Source organism: Nicotiana sylvestris, chromosome 3 (genome assembly GCF_000393655.2).
Source record: "Nicotiana sylvestris chromosome 3, ASM39365v2, whole genome shotgun sequence".
Lineage (NCBI taxonomy): Eukaryota > Viridiplantae > Streptophyta > Magnoliopsida > Solanales > Solanaceae > Nicotiana > Nicotiana sylvestris.
In genome coordinates this window covers 107,285,635-107,303,590 of record NC_091059.1, presented here as the reverse complement: position 1 = coordinate 107,303,590, position 17,956 = coordinate 107,285,635, and the positions used below count along the sequence as shown (strand labels likewise).

At 36.9% G+C, this 17,956-nt stretch overlaps 2 long non-coding RNA genes across 2 annotated transcripts; both read right to left on the bottom strand.

The window, feature by feature from the left end:
- Positions 1-6,973: 6,973 nt before the first annotated feature.
- On the bottom strand, positions 6,974-10,513 carry LOC104235312 (uncharacterized). Its single transcript, XR_713152.2, has 2 exons — positions 10,346-10,513; positions 6,974-7,440 (listed from the first exon to the last, which is right to left on the bottom strand). It is a non-coding gene; the product is annotated as an uncharacterized lncRNA (long non-coding RNA).
- LOC104235311 (uncharacterized) lies at positions 8,401-10,339 on the bottom strand. Its single transcript, XR_713151.1, has 2 exons — positions 10,178-10,339; positions 8,401-8,681 (listed from the first exon to the last, which is right to left on the bottom strand). It is a non-coding gene; the product is annotated as an uncharacterized lncRNA (long non-coding RNA).
- Positions 10,514-17,956: the final 7,443 nt, after the last annotated feature.

Here is a 17,956-nt window from a genome sequence, read left to right as displayed (position 1 = left end):
GACCCATGTCCACCTCCCTACGATAGAACCATCTCAACTCTCCGAGCCACATTGGTCGCCTCCTGGAAAGATATCTCACTCCCAGTCTCCCTAGCCATCTGAAGACGAATCGGCTGAATAAGTCCATTAATGAACCTCCTCACCCCCTCTCTCTCTCTCTCGGTGGGAAGTATGATAAGAGCATGACGAGACAAGTCGATGAATCTGGTCTCATATTGGGTAACAGTCATAGAACCCTGCTGTAGATGCTCAAACTGCCTCTGATAGGCCTCTCTATGAGTGATGGTGAGAAACTTCTCTAGAAATAGCTGAGTAAACTGCTCCCAAGTCAAGGCTGGTGATCCGGCTGGTCTAGCCAAACAATATTCTCTCCACCAAGTCATGGCGGATCCAGACAAGCGAAAAGTAGCAAAATCGACCACATTGGTCTCAACTATCCCCACGTTCTTGAGAACCTCATGACATCTATCTAGTTAATACTGGGAATCCTCAGAAGATGCACCGCTGAAAGTAGTATAGAAGAGCTTGGTGAACCTGTCCAATCTCCACAAAGCATCGGTAGACATAGCTGCTCCCCCACCGGTCTGAGCTACCACACCCGGCTGAATTGCTCCAACTGGTTGAGCTGCTGGGGTCTGAAACTGAGGAGCCATCTACTCCGGAGTGCGAGTAGCAGGAGTCTGGGCTCCTCCTTCAGCCTGAGAGACGGTTGGTGCAACGGGAAACAAGCCTGCCCAAGTGACACTCTCCATAAAGCCCACTAGACGGACCAGAGCATCTTGGAGTATTGGGGTAGCAATAAACCCCTCTGGGACCTAAGCTGGGCCCACCAGAACTGTCTAGGCCGGAACCTCATCATCAAAGTCAACCTGAGGCTCCGCCAATAGTGCTGCTGCTCTAGGCTGAGCTCTGCCCCTGCCTCGGCCTTGCCCTCTGCCTATTGTGGGAGCTGCTGCTGGGGGCTCGAGCTGCTGGTCGGTGGATGAGGAAGCTCGTGTTCTCTCCATCTGCGAAAGAACAAAGTAGAAATTTAATTAGCATTGAGAAACCAAACTGCATGACATGAAGGAATAAATGTGAAGTTTTTCCTAACTCTGTAGCCTCTGGGGATAAATACAGACGTCTCTGTATCGATCTCTCAGACTCTACTAAGCTTGTGTGTGAATTGTGAGACTCACGTAACCTAGAGCTCTGATACCAACTTATCACGACCTAGATTTTCTACCCTTGGGAGTCATGATGGCGCCTACTAATGTGAGCTAGGCAAGACAATTATTGAACAGATTACCTTTATCTATTTTTATACCTTTTTAGCATTTATAAAGCAATAATGTGAAAAACAGCAAAAATTTCATTAAGCGGAAGAAATGTAGTAAAATATCTTAAATATGAATCTAATACAACTCTTTAAGCCTTAATCACCCAGAACTGGTGTCACAATACCACATACGATCTAAGAGTGCTAAATACAAAGTCTAAAAATAAAGATACATAGTTTTCGAATCAAAGAAATGAAACAGAAAATAAAGGATAGGGGAGACGCTAGGGCCTGCGGACGCCTGCAGGTCTACCTTGGATCTCTGCGTGGACTGAAGGTAGCCACCCAAATGCTATGGTCCAAGAGCTGCTCTGAGATCTGCACATAGTGCAGAGTGTAGTATCAGCACAACCGACCCCATGTGATGGTAAGTGCCTAGCCTAACCTCGGCGAAGTAGTGACGAGGCTAGGACTAGACTACCAAATGAACCTGTGCAGTTAAATAATATACAACGGAAAATAAAGCAGGAATAAACAAGTAAAGATGGGAGAGGGGTACATGCTGCGGGGGTGTATCAACATCAACAGTAAATCAAGAGTAACGGCATAAGGACAGCTTAGAATTCACGGCAAAACAATAAGAAACTTATATCCAATATATAAACACTTTGTATCAACAGTTGTTGCGGCGCACAACCCGATCCCTATATATAACAATGTTGTTTGCGGCGTGCAACCCAATCCATATCTTTTATCACAGTTGCGGCGTGCAACCGGATCCACATATAATATTGTTGCGGCGTGCAACCCGATCCACATATATAATCAACAACAATCATAACAAGAGTCCCGGCAAGGGATCAATAAAGAACTACACTATCCCGACAAGGGAATCGACAGTATCAGTAAATACGTCCCGGCAAGGGAGAAACAGCTATAACCAAACTTGTTCCAACATCTAACTACTTCAGCTGACACCAATACTCAATCATAAGTAATTCCACGAGAACAATCATAATCCTTGCTCAATACAAAGAATCATCAATTTAAGCATCCATAGTATTATTCAAGAACACAATAAATCACAATTTAAGACTCACGGTCATGATCGACTCCAACGTATAGATACTCATCACCATGCCGATACGTCGTACTCAACAAGAAAGAAGTAGTAAATAGGACACAACTCCTAATCCCTCAAGCTAAGGTTAGACCAAACACTTACCTCGAACTTCCACGGCCAACTCAAGCCTCAAACACCGCTTTTCTTTTAGAATTCATCTCCAAACAACTCGTATCTAGTCCAAATTGATTTAACAACATCAATAAACGCTAAACAATCAAATTCCGATGCTCAATTATAGAATTTCCATCATTCTTCCCAAAAAGTCAAAAATCGACCTCGGATCCGCTTGGTCAAAATACGAGGTTCGGACCAAAACCCGATCACCCATTCACCCACGAGCTCGAATATATAATTAGTTCCAAAATTCGACCCCAAAACAAGGTTTAAATCACAATTATACAAAAAGTCCTAACTCTACCCAAATCCCTAATTTTCTACACTTAAGAACATGATTTAAGCCTAGAAATCTAATGGGTATTAATGGAAATTGAAGAAAATGAGTCTAAGATTACATACCTATGGATTGATGGTGAAATTCCCTTTCAAAAATCACCCAATTTGGAGTTTGGAAGAAGAAGTTATGAAATTTTGATTAAATCCCGATTTGGCTTCTGTTTTAAAATCACTGGACAGGCCTTCATCGCGTTCGCGATGAGTTAGGCCTCAGTGACCTTCGCGTTAGCGACATTGGGCTCGCGTTCGCAGAGCTTTGACCCCTCGAGCCTTCGCGTTCGTGCGCCAGTGTCCGCGTTCGCGTAGAACAAGTGAGAATCCCCTCCCCCAGTCCAATTGCCTTACGTGTTCGCGAGTACTTGGACGCGTTCGCGAAGGGTACTCCCCCCTCAGCCTCGCGTTCGCGTCTTAGGCTTCGCATTCGCGAAGAAGAAATCTGGCACCTGAGAGATTTGCCTTACGCGTTCGTGAGTGGGACCACGCGAACGCGAAGAACAAAATCCTTGGGCACTGAACAGCCAAAAACCTGCAACTTTTTATGAGTTCAAAACTTTCCGAAACTCACCCGAGCCCTCGGGGCTCCAAACCAAACATACTTACTAACTCAAAAACATCATATGAACTCATCTATGCAATCAAATTGCCAAAATAACCTCTTAAACAATGAATTTAGCATAGAAATCTAAGAAAAATCTCAAAACCTTCAAAGTATGAATTTTCACAACTACGGGTCTGAATCACCTCAAACGACTTCCGTTTCTTACCAAATTTCACATACTCATCTTATTTCACATATAAGATATATACCGGGCTCGAAAACCAGAATACGGGCCCTATACCATCAAATTCTAAATGCATTTCATTTCCAAAACTCATAGAAATTTTCAGAAAATAATTTTCTTTAAAAATTCATTTCTCGGGCTTGGGATCTCGGAATTCGATTCCGAGCATACGCCCAAGTTCCATATTTTTCCACGGACCCTCCGGGACCGTCAAATCACGGGTCCGGGTTCGTTTACCCAAAATGTTGACCGAAGTCAACTTAAATGCATATTAAGTCAAAATTCAATATTTTCACATAATAGCTTTCCGGCTACGCGTCCGGACTGCACACGCAAATCGAGGTAATACTGAAAGAGGTTTTTAAAATATCGGAACGCAGAATTCATTTTAAAAACAAGTGATGTCAGGTCATCACAAAAAGATGAATTTTTCTGAATTAAAACTTAAGAGACCACATCATTTTCGTTTTGTTAATAGTGATATATGAATGCTTTTATTGAATTCAAATGTCGTTGGCGAGATTGTTTTAAACTATACTTTCATAAACTTTTTAACCGCTGCAATTAGTAATTCTAGATTACTAATTCTATGAACTACCGTAGAAGTATTACCTCTCTGAAGCTCACAAAATCTAGCAAAAGTTGTTTAATTGTATCTTCACACTCTATAGATAGAAATGTCTCTTCAGACTCAACAGTTAGAGCAGACGTTGCAAATGTTTCACTACTCATGTAAGAATAATTTTTAAAACACTACAAAAACATTGAATATAATGAAAATATACTTGTATTGCTGACTTTAAATGAGTACCTCCATGAAATTTCTTTGTGTTACTTCAAAGAATTGAAACCCAAGGTTTCTGGGCCAAAACCTGGTAAGTGGAAGCTGAAATTATCGATGGAAGTGAAGAACCTTAACGCATCTTCGGAATATTACCAGTTCTGGCAAAGACCAAAGACGGCTACAATGTACATATCTCTCCCATTAGCTTCCAAATCCTGTTGGTTTAATTTTTTTTCTTTTTTTTTTTTTAAATAGATTTTGAGCTTTCTAGTATAAGTCAAAATTCATGATGGGAATTTTGGGCTTTCTGATCAAGGCTACTATTGCTTTTTAATTAGCTTAAATTATGTGATTAAAGTGCATGTTAAATATTCTGTTACAGTAGCCATTCAGAGTGGAATTATTTAGGGTATTAATGATAGGGACGTTTGGCTATCTAAACTGAAAATAGAGATGGAGAAAGAAAGAGTCCATTACTCAAATGGTCACTCAACTATCCCAAATTATCTTCTAAAGTCACTTTACTTTCGTTTGTAACAACAAAGTCATTGAACTATGCCTATTGCACTCAGAAGGTTACTCAACTAGATTTTCCAAATTTTGGATTGTCAAATACCTATTTTACCCTCTAAATTATAAACATTTATCTTCTTTTTTTAAAAAAAAACTTTTTAATATTATGATTTTCTCTTTTAATTTATATTATGGACTTACCTATAAAATAAATAAATATTATTTATAAATTAAAAAATATAAAGTATTTAAGCATATATAATGCTGGAATAACAAAATAATGAGCATAGTAAAAAAATAATTAGAATAATATGTTAGTAAAAATAATTTTAGTATTAACAACAAAAATTCAAAATTTATTTACACAATTCAGAATGAATAAAAATAAAGGTTGTAAAATATATATTCCATGCACGTAATATAAAATAATTATTTAAATAAAGGTATTTTTATAATATACATTATATATTCTTAAAAATTATGCTCAATTATATTATTATATTTCTACCAACTTTCCGGCAACACAAAGTTATATCACTGGAAAGCAGAGGAACTATCTGTATATGGTAAAATATGCTATGTTAAGTCGTGCATGGAATATAAGCATAATTTTGAAGAATATATAATGTATATTATAAAAATATTTTTATTTAAATAATTATTTTTATATTACGTGCATGGAATATATATTTTACGATATTTATTTTCTTTCATTCTGAATTGTGCAAATAAATTTTTGAATTTTTGTTTTTAATACTAAAATTATTATTACTAACATATTATTCTAATTATTTTTTTACTATGTTCATTATTTTGTTATTCCAGCACTATATATGCTTAAATACTTTCTATTTTTTTAATTTATAAATAATATTTATTTATTCTATAGGTAAGTCCATAATATAAATTAAAAGAGAAAATCATAATATTAAAAACTTTTTTAAAAAAAGAAGATAAATATTTATAATTTAGAGGGTAAAATAGGTATTTGACAATCTAAAATTTGAAAAATCTAGTTGAGTGACCTTCTGAGTGCAATAGGCATAGTTTAGTGACTTTGTTGTTACAAATAAAAGTAAAGTGACTTTAGGAGATAATTTGAGATAGTTGAGTGACCATTTAAGTAATTGACTCGAGAAAGAAAGGAGGTCTAATTAAGGCAATGTAACTAAAACTTTTTGAAAATTTTAATGTAAAGCACATAAACAGGGAAAAATAGAAAAAATTTTAAAAAAATTGAGAAAAAAGATAAATGTGATTCGTGGCCAAAAAGGCATGCAGTATCACTTTTTCTAAGCCCTCTTATATTTATATATATATTCTTACGTTGGAAATAAGATGTGATATGTTCTATAAGTGAATAACAAAAACCAAGATATTAAAGAAAATAAAAAGAAATAAAGGTTGACAATTAAAGGGTCTAAATACACATTAAAGAGATTAAATTATGATAACAATGAAGAATATTTATTGTTCAAAGCTGGAGGGAAAATTTAATTTTTTTTTTTTTTTTTTTGCAAAATTGAAGAGGAAGAATAATTTTCAACTATTTTAAAATGTTGATAAGACCCGTACGAACTCTAATGTTAGTATTTTGCTAACAAGTTCATTTTCTGTGCACACTATACCTAATATTACACGATTACATCATATAACGTATGTCAAATGCCCTTAAATATTGTTATAGTATTATTTTCATGATCATACAGATTTAATATATATGGAACAAGTTTTTAATATTCAAAACCAACAATATGCCATGGAAGAGCCCATATTTATGTACATTATAAAAAGTATAAATTTAATTAAAATAAAAGAGATAAAATTTTGGTGTAGATATATAAATAAAAATAAATTCTATATATTAATTGAGGTTAAATGGACAATATCTTTCATAAACTGACTTTTTAAAGAAACAAAGAATTATAAGCAATTTTTTCACTTGTACATGTATGTTTATGCGCACCTCATTTCCTTAGTCTAATACATATCTAAAACACTAGAAAGAGGCTGCCCGTGCATACTAATTGAAAATTAACAACAACAGCGACAGAAACTTCAGTAATTAACCTTGTTGGCTGAGAAATCCATAGAGCCACAATTAGCATAACTACATTCAAGCCAAAAGGGATACAGCTTCATTTATCGCAGATTCCCCAAAAAAAACCGTGGGAACAATGAAAAAAAAAAAGATATCTCGATAACGAAAATTATAGGGGGCTGTATTAGCGAGATCCAACGGTGAACAGCTGCCTAAAAGAAAAGCCGCTGAAATATAACAGCGTTGTTAGTTCACACTCATACAAAGTTTCACTTTAAAGCGAAAGCTGCAAGAGCAATGGAAGCAACAATATTATAGAGTCGGCACAAAGTCGCCATTTCCCTTCCTCTACAGAAATTTAGTCTTGGATGATATTTGCCTCGTCTCCAAAAACTTAATTGGATAGCCGAGTAGTCAAAAGTAGAAAGCTGGATATTTTCACTGCACTTTTTCCTTCTCCAGCCCATTGAAGCTAACTATTTCCTGCATATGTTGATAAAGAGTTAAAGTTATATTTATGTGGTAAGTGAATAATACATAGTAACATGAACAACACAACAGACACACTCTTCTCATACAGAGGTGGAGGTAATAATCAACATACTATTAACTCTTAGACAAGAGGGGTTGCTCTGATGGTAAGCAACCTCCACTTCCAACCAAAAGGTTGTGAGTTCGAGTCTCCCCAAGAGCAAGGTGGGAAGTTCTTGGAGGGAAGGATGCCGAGGGTTTATTTGGAAACAGGCTCTCTACCTTAGGGTAGGGGTAAGGTCTGCGTACACACTACCCTCCTCAGACCCCACTAAGTGGAATAAATATACTGGGTTGTTGTTGTTTGTACTATTAACTCTTCCACCCATTATCTCATAATCATTCATTATAACATGAAGTATATATCATCCTGTATAAGGAGCAAGGTATTGTGATGTAGCAGGGGAATCTGCCGTTTCGGCTACCACAATAGTGTAACCAAAATGTTCAGTATAATGCAAACAAGCAAACTATGGTTCTAGCTACTGCCAAAGCTAATGAATATACATTTACTTCCTAAAATTTACACCAAAGCACGAGAAAAATGAGGAAAGGTATTTCAGATTGTTGTTCAAGACTAATGGAAATCAAAAGCATTACAGGTTAACAATAAAACCAAGGGTTTGTTTTGAACAATCAAAGCATCTAGTGGTAAACAAAGTAATCCTGATAAGTCACTAAGTCAAAAACTTTCAGTTACTTTCCGTTTCTTTTTATCAAACACCAAGGTAAACGCAATCTAGATATACTTTGGTTATTTATTCAATCAAACCATTCCATAAGAATTCTATCCATAGACGGGATTGGATAAACATGATGAGAACAATTAACAGTTAAATGACTGGAGCATGATAATTTTCCTTATCATCAGAGGTAAGCCACCTAAAACAGAAATAATGTTAAGGATCTGACTTAAATAAAAGTATATCTCAATCAAATTATAGAAATAACTGTCAGGTGAAGAAGAATAAGAAAGTATGGAAAAAGATGGTATCATTCATTCAGTACCTAGCTACTTGGAACTCTATCTCACTGCATTAATACATAATAAGACCAATAAGATTTAACAAATGAGAAAACTTATTCCACTTTTCATATTAATGAGCTTAAATGTTACATCATCTTTTGAGTAAACAGCAATTTAAGGGAGATGAATTCCAAGTGGTAACGAAGCTTAAACATCTCCAGAAAATCTGCAAAAGCGAGAAATAAAAAAAGAATATAGGAAAAAAGAGAAAATGATGATTAAATGATTGTCTTTACACTCATTTATGAAATGTCAGATAAATTATTATGGTTTTAGAATATATGCGTTTAAGTTCATACAAAGCTAATAATCTTCGAATTCTTGTTCTGCTTCAGTAGTTATTGGACTTGGAAGTAACCAATGAGGGCAAAGCAGTACAATTATTAATTTGCGAAGGGAGTGAATTTTAGCCAAAATAAAACTGTAATCTAATAGCATTACATGAATAGCAATATCAATTGTACCTTATCACAGTTACTCATTATTCAACAAAGAATAACTAATTGTAGCAAAAAAGAAATCTGTTCTTCAGCTTAAGTTACATAGTATTAACCACATTTCACATTATCCTACTAAAAGGAAATTGAGAAGCAATTCACTGCAATGTAGTTGAAGTAATATTCCTCTATTAAGGGATGTATATAGAAACCAGCGAACTAATAGACTTCTTCAAAAATTCAAATTTAAAATAGAAAACACTCCTCACTCACACTCTTTTTCGTCGTACACTCTTTATCCAAACTTAAAAGTCCTTCCAACACCAAGAGATACAACAGAAATGCATAAACTGCAAATCGACATAGGATTGGTAGATATCAAGAAGTATTTCAAAACTCCACAAAATCAGTTAAATGGATGATTATAATACAATGTGGTCTTCTTATATATAAACCACAGATATATTAGTTAACCCAACACCTACTCTATTGCTGGAAACCAGGAAAAAAAAAGGAAGCAGAACATCTAGTTCACTTTAGTTGTTCGTTTATAAATGAAAAGGCACATAATCATATTACATCATTTAAGAACTAAGCTCTTGGGTGGTTTTTAATTTCTTGTAAACTGGTTACAATTGAACCATTAAATCAGTGACATTCTCAAGTGAGTCAGAGATCAATGCATTCATTATATGAATATAGTGTAAACTTCTAAAAGAACACGGTTAGAGTAATAGAAGGAAAGCAACAGGGCGATTTCCAAGATAAAGATGATTCATCAGAATTCAGAACCAAGTAAAAAGGAAAATTGAAAACTCAATGAGTTTCCGAATTACTGTTTACCCTAAGTTTTTATGCAAAGTTTAGTGGAAAAAAAGAGAAATGCAAAGTTTAGTGAAAAAAAGAGAAATACAAAGTTTAGTTAGAATATCTATCTGAACTCCACGATGCATAATTCTTCTCTGCTTTGGCCGATTTTGAGGATACCCAGAATAGGTAGCTCGATTTCCGCATCCAAAATCTAACGAAGATAAATCTGATTCTATCGATACCTAGCAAATTATCTCTTGCCAGGTTTATAGAAATAAAGACCTAAGTACGACAAGCAAATAGAAACAAAAAATACATACTAAATCAATTAAGAAATAGCTCATTAAAAACATAAGAGGGGAAAAACAAACAAATATAGTGACACCAAAATGGAGAAACTTAAGAAGAAACTAACCTTTTGGGAAAAGGGGTGGATGAATGGACAAACAGAGAAAACTCATAGAAATATGAGGAAAATATTACTTAGAAAGCTGAAAATAAATAGTTCCAAATAACATTGAATCGAAGAGGAGAACAACATGAAGAAAGAAGATCAGGTATACTGGAAACAACTGAGCCTCACCGTAGCTTCTTTGGTCATCGGTAGTGAGTGAGAGAGAGAGAATGTCTACTATAGAAAGAAAAGATTTGCACTGAAGAACAAAGAGGTGAACTGAAAGAATCAAACTGGAGGCCAGTTGTCCCACTACAAATAAAAAGGTGATTGTGCAATGCACGTGTTTACAGGAGAAGAACAAAGAAACTGTATAAGCAATGAGATAAGTCCACATCTGGTTAAAAAAGAGGCCTAATATTACAGTACAATTCATAGCCTGTTTGGCCAATTTTTTTTGGCCAAAACTTTTTTTTTTTTTTCAAAAACACTTTTGACCAAAAATTGAGGTGTTTGGCCAAATTTTTAGAAGGAAAAAAAAGTGCTTTTGAGGAGAAGCAGAAGCAATTTTGGAGAAGCGGAAAAAAGTAGTTTCTCTCCAAAAATACTTTTTTAAGAAGCACTTTTGAGAAAAATACACTTAGAAGCAGTTTTTTAAAGCTTGGGCAAATACTAGTTGCTGCTCAGAAGTACTTTTTAAATTAATTAGTCAAACACAAACTGCTTCTTATCAAAAGTACTTTTGAAAAAGCACTTTTAAAGAAAACACTTCTCAAAATAAGCTGATTTTTATAGCATAACCAAACGGGCTATTAGTTTGCTTTTGGTGCAACTATCTAGTGTTATTAGGGGTGTAAATGGATATGCGAAAACCGACTAAACCGACCGAACCGTATCGCACCGAACCGATTTTTAGGTTTCCTTTTAAGAAACCGTAGGTTTTTATATAAATCTATAACCGCACCGATAATTAGGGTAGATTTTTTATTTTATAAAAATAAAACGAAAAAATACTGAAACGTACCGAATAAATTTTACATGTGGAAAATATATTTATTTGGTAAATTTAAAAATAATAATGCACTAAATTTTCTTTCAGCCTTGGAATTATGAAAACTATTACGAGCCAACAAGTAATTAAACTCAAAATACTAATTCCTAAAACCTACTATGCTACTTCTACTTAAACTAAATTATTTCAAGTATCTTTATTAGCAAGACACAAAGTATTTTATCGATTATGAGTAGCAAACTACAATGTATTGAATATGTTTCCTTTCATATAATTTAGATTTATCTTTTTGAATATTTTATCTTCTATAGACTTTATTCTTGAGTCCCATCTTGGTATATCTTTCAACTCGTGTGATTTATATTTTCTTTGTCTTTGTTTGATTTCTTTTACGTTGTTGTAGAACAGTTGATGGATCTATATTCTAGCCATCTTTTTTTTTTTAATTCATTACCCTTTAAACAGTAAAAATATCTAGAGAATTTTGCTAAATCCGATAAAAACGTATGTTATTGCATTCTACTTCTACTAGTGAATTTTACATGATATTTAAAAAAATACCGAAAATTAACTGAATCGTACCGATACCGAAGAGAAACCGACATGATTGGGACGGTTTCGAAAAGTTTAATTTTGATTATACATAATAGAATAACCGAAAAAATAGTATGGTAAAAATTTTATGAAATAACCGTCCGAACCGAACCATTGACACCCCTAAGTGCTGTGTTCATCCTCCCATTCTCGTATATATATGAGAATATAGTAGAACTAGCTATGCTTGCGCGTGCTATGCACAGGCCCAACACCGAGAATAACTTTAAAATAGAATCCTTTTATAGCATATTCATATTCTGAAGCCTTGTAAGATGATATAACCATCCAAAAGTTTCACATGTATTCAAGTTGAATATGACTAATTACACTTGAAATATTTAACATTAAAATCAATGCTGAACATAATGATAGCAAGAGCATTGCCATACTTAATACTTTTCCATTCTTTGTGTCGCGACCTTAAACTCGGACCCGATTGTGATGGCGTCTCTCATAACATTTCTCATTTCATTTCTTAAGCAATTAAATTAATAAATGTTAAGCCTTAAACTTGGTAAGATAAATAATAAGTAGTGAACATTACAATTTGCGGAAATAAAACCCAACACAGTCCGATACCGGGGTGTCACCAGTCATAAACATCTATCAATTCTAACACAAGTCTGAAAAGTCTACAAAGCTATTACAAAGTCACTAATAAAGGAAAAGAAATGAGATAAGGGGGAGAAACACGTGCGGATGCCAAGCAGCCACCTCGTGAACTCCGAAGTCTGCCGGGAGCTCTCAACTCTCGCTAGCAGGATCAACAACGCCTGAATCTGCACACGGGGTGCAGAGAGTAAAGTGAGTAGTCCAACTCAGTGAGTAATAATCATAAATAAAGACTGAGAAATATGAAATCACGTAAGGGACATTACAGGCTATAATGAAGCAGTAAAAATCAGTAAAACAATGAATCAGTAAAGATATGTAAAAAACAGTTTAGTTCAGTTAAACTTCATGAAATGTCTTTCTAACATTTAAGCAAACAAATGACAGAAAAATAAGAAAGATAAACACATAAAGGTTCACCCCTCGGGCACAATATCAACAAATCCGTCCCTCGGGCAATATCTCATAACAATACCAGCCCCTCGGGCTATATCTCACATCACAATTGGTACCTGCGCTCACTGGGGGTGCAGACTCCTAGAGGGGCCCCTTATAGCCAAAGCGCATATCAAGCCATCTCATGGCATCATCGCTAGGCTCTCGGCCTCATATCAACAAGTCACCTCATGACGTACAAATCTCAGGCCATCGGCCTCATAATCATAATCAGTGTATCACCGTTGCGGCATGCAGCCCGACCCAAAAGTATCCTTACAACACAGGTCCTCGGCCTTACTCAGTCAAAATCACATAAGCCACTGGGGCAACAGTAAAACGTGATGCTCAGCCCAAAATATTATTTGAAATATCATTTGGTATGTTAAAAACAGAGTAAACGTGGTTAAGTTATGAAAACAGTAGATTATAGCATGACTGAGTACAAGTATAAAGTCAAAACAGTGAAAAAATATCAATAAAAATCCCCTAAGGGTTCAAATAGTTGGCACGAGGCCCAAATATGACATTCAGCCCAAAACATGATGATAGCAAATAGATTCCAGTCAAATATGCGGTAAAATAGTCATTCGGGATGAACTAAATCACAATCCCCAACAGTGCACGACCCCACGCTCGTCATCAAGCGTGTGCGCCACCTTAATATAGCACAACGATGTGCAAATCCGGGGTTTCATACCCTTAGGACATCATTTACAATCATTACTCACCTCGATTCGGTCCAAACTCTAGCCCGCGATGCCTTTGCCCTCACGAATCGACCTCCGGATGCTCCAAATCTAGCCACAATCAGTACATAACCATTAAACATGCTAAGGGAACAAAGCCCACTCAAAAATATCCAATTTACATAAAATAAATCCCCAAATTGCTCAAACCCGGCCCCCGGGCCCACGTCTCAGAATCCGATAAAAATTACATCAATAAAATTTTCATTTACTCACGAGTCTACCCATATCAAATTCATCAAAACCGACCTCAATTACCCATTCAAATCCCTAAAAGAAATCTCAAACTTTTCTTCCATTTTTCCCCAATTTTCACTCTAATTTCTCAAATTAAATGATGAAATTTAAGACCAAATCATGAAATTAAACCAAATATGAGTGAATAATACTTACCCTAATAGATCCACTGAAAATCTCCTCAAATTCCACCTTCTCCCGAGCTCTCCAATGGTTTTTATGAAATTAGACTTAAACCCTTGTTTTCAAAATATAATCTGACTGCCCATGCATTTTTTCGTCGCGTTCGCGAAGCACACTGCTTCACAGAGCAAAATTCCTTCTACGAGAATGCGATAACCTTCTCGCGAATGCGAAGCACAACAAACTGTTCGCGACCTCTACTACGCGAACGCGTAGAACAAATGCATTGGGGACCCAGCTATCCATCCCCCTTCTTTTATGCGAGTGCGGCAGGAGACTCGCGAACGCGATGACCAGAGACCACACACCTTCGCGATCACGGAACCATCTTCGCGAACGTGAAGGCCAACTCCATAGCCTTACACCTTAACCCTTCGCGAACGCGGGACATGCATCGCGAACGTGAAGGTCAAAAACCTGCAACACCAACAGTAGGGATTCTGCAATTTTTCACAATATGAAATGATCCGATTGACCACCCGAAACTCATCCGAGGCCCCCGGGACCTCAACCAAACATGCCAACATATCCCATAACCTCATTCAAACTTGTTCCAACATTCGGAACGCTCAAAACAACATCAAAACACCCAATTCGCATCGGATTCAAGCCTAAGAATTCCAAAATATTCTAAATTACGCTTTTGATCAAAAACTCAACCAAACCATGTCCGAATGACCTGAAAGTTTGCACACATATCCAAATGACACAACAGAACTACTGCAACTCTCCGAATTCTATTCCGATCTGTATATCAAAATCTCACCTACCAATCGGAAATTGCCAAAAATCCAATTTTGTCAATTCAAGCCTAAATCTACTCCGGACCTCCAAAACTCATTCTGATCACGCTCTTAAGTCCCAAATTACCTAACGGAGCTAACCAAATCATAAAAAATTCGATCCGAGATCATATACTAAGAAGTCAAATCTTGGTCAAACCCTTCAAATTTTAAACTTCAAACTGAGGATTGTTCTTCCAAATTCATTCCGGTTACCCTGAAAAACCAAAACCAACGATTCACATAAGTCATAAGGCATCACACAAGGCTAGTCATGCCCGAGAATTAGCAAGCAAAGTGCACAAGCTCAAAACGATCGGTCGGGTCTTACATCCTCCCCCGCTTAAATATACGTTCGTCTTCGAACGTGCCCAGAGTTGTTCCAAAATCCAACCACTCGCTGAATAACCTTACCATGCACATACCCGAGGGTGATCCCACGTCACCTTATCTCATATAGGTCCGATAACACAATCAACTAAAATTTCACAATCCAACCTAGCCCATAAACCTTAGAACCACATTTCCACTTTCGAAATCATCCACAAGATCAGAATCTCATATCTATACTCTGAATAAGCCCAAACAAGCTGTGATAACCCATACCTGCAACCTCAGGTGCAATTACATGATATACCACATAACTCAAACACTTGTAGCGATAACTTCTAATCACAGCAGCTACACACAACAACTGAATACCGATAGGAAACCTCTTACCACTAAAGTCTCATCCCAACCTTTCATATACTGCCAATGATAAATGAAACACACAGTAAGCCATAATCATTTCTCAGATCAACCATTCATGAAGCCTACTTTTTCTTTGGCAAAGACCATGACAAATTTCTGAGCCGAACCTCGATATTATCCTTCCAACATGCTAAACCCGAATACGTTTGTATTCATTCTAGATCTCAATGATCATATCTAATCCAACACAACTACTCTGGTGACATGACACATCCATACCATCTAAAGCCACAACTCGTGCAATCCGCACACCGATAAGCAACAATCCGAACATACTCAAATCATGAAGAATGACTCAAATGAGAGAGCTGTACCGCAAGCTCACCAGTACCACCACAACACAAGGCTGAGAACTCGTCTCACATCATAGAAACAGAACACACGAATATAACCCGCAAGGTCAAACCTCCACATAACTTCGCTGCAATGCGCAACCCTACCCAAACACTGTCCACATAAAACACTTCAAGTCACTCTGCTTGAAATTGACGACCACGTGCAATTGATGCCTAGAACCAAAACAAATCATCATAACCACGGTGAAACAAATACATAACACCACACAAACTCGACAGGACATAACCGATACGCCATCCGCCGAGCAATATCCAATACTCCTCCTGCTCGAGTTCCACTAAGAGACCCCAATAACAACGCACTACATGTGACTATAACCAACAAATCACAATGCCTCGCAACACGAAAAGGTAAGTCATAGATCTCCTTAGAACATTAATAGGCTCTATAACAATCAAATCACACATCTCTCAGCAATACAACTCAAGGCCAATCAAGTCGACTCAAGTTAGAACACACATCCACATTGGCCTGCCAACGAGCCCCTTATCAAAGAAACTTTGAAGTTGCTCCTTCAACTCCTTTAACTCTGCCAGTGCCATACGATACGGTGTACGGCATCAAATCAATACCGAAATCAACAACCTTGCCTAACGACATGCCCGACCACAAGAACACATCCGGAAAAGTCCCTTACCATCGGACCTGAATCAATGGTAGGAGTCTCTGCACTGACATCCATCACGAAAGCCCAAATAAGAAGGACAATCCTTCCCAGTCATCCACTGGGTCTTTGAAATATAAAACTACCCTACTAGAATATGAAATCCATCGAATCTCGCCACTCAATCTGTGGCATTCCCATCATAGCCAACATCGCCGCCTTAGCGCAATTGTCCAGAATGACACAACGCTGAGACAACCAATCTATACCCAATATCATATCCAAAATCTAACATACCAAGCAACAAAAGATCCACTCGGGTCTCCAAACCCCGATAGTCACTAAACAGTACCGATACACGCGACCCACAACCACAATATAGCATGAATATGAGAACTCCCAGTCTCCAACTTCATATAGCACACAGATCACCATACCTGAATCCCAATTCCGTCATCTGAATACATACTACACCTCTAATACTCAATCATTCCACGAGAGATACTCTAAAATTCTTTTGTGCCACCAAGCAAACTCGAATATCAGTAGTCGATCTAACAAGAGAGCGTTGCAATACTACCGAAGTACCATCAACTTAATCACATTGCCTTTATCTGAAACGTATACCCTCGTCAAGCTACACCAATCAATAATATCATTTCCCTAATTATCTGAAGCTCATTTCTCTAATTATCTGAAGTTGCCGCTACCTAAGGATATTATGATCTTCCTTTCAGAACTGAATCGAGACCTTAAACATGTAAATCTCAAGCCTAAACCACATACCGCATAAACCATACCGTCCAAGGGTAACCATGAGAACTTCATATCCCTTTCGAGCCACAAGCAACTATGTACTCAACCAACCAAGAACTTTCCATTGATCCCATTCAGAAGAAAATCACTACACATCCCATGCTTCTCACACTCGTAGAAAATAAGAAAATCACTACACATCTCATGCTTCTCACTCTCGTAGAAAATACGCATCTCTAACCGTGGTAGAAACCATCAAAAACTCTCCGAATTCCACTCGCACAAGACTAAACCGTCAGGACTGAATACTTCTGACTCAACCAAGCTACACAGGCCACTAAAACCCAAGAGCATTATTGCGAAACACCTGTATATCTCATTACCTCATAAGCATCCAAAGAGCTAATCATATCCTTACCATACCGATCCGACCTACTACCAAGCTACCCTATCTATCCGAGTTTCCTTCTGATTTACCTTCAACTTGATATTCCCTCTTGTTGTAGCACCACAATTTCTCAACCCAGACTTACCACACGAGACCCAAGCATAAAACCACACCGTCTAAGGCTCATAAGCCGCCGAGTACTCTCTTAAATGTTTCCGAAAGCCACGTTCAAAATACATACCCCGAAGAGACTTCCTGCGAATCTGGAACTATTACCTTCCTAATACTGATATATAGAATCCCATAATTAATATAGAAATGACACAAGTCTTGGC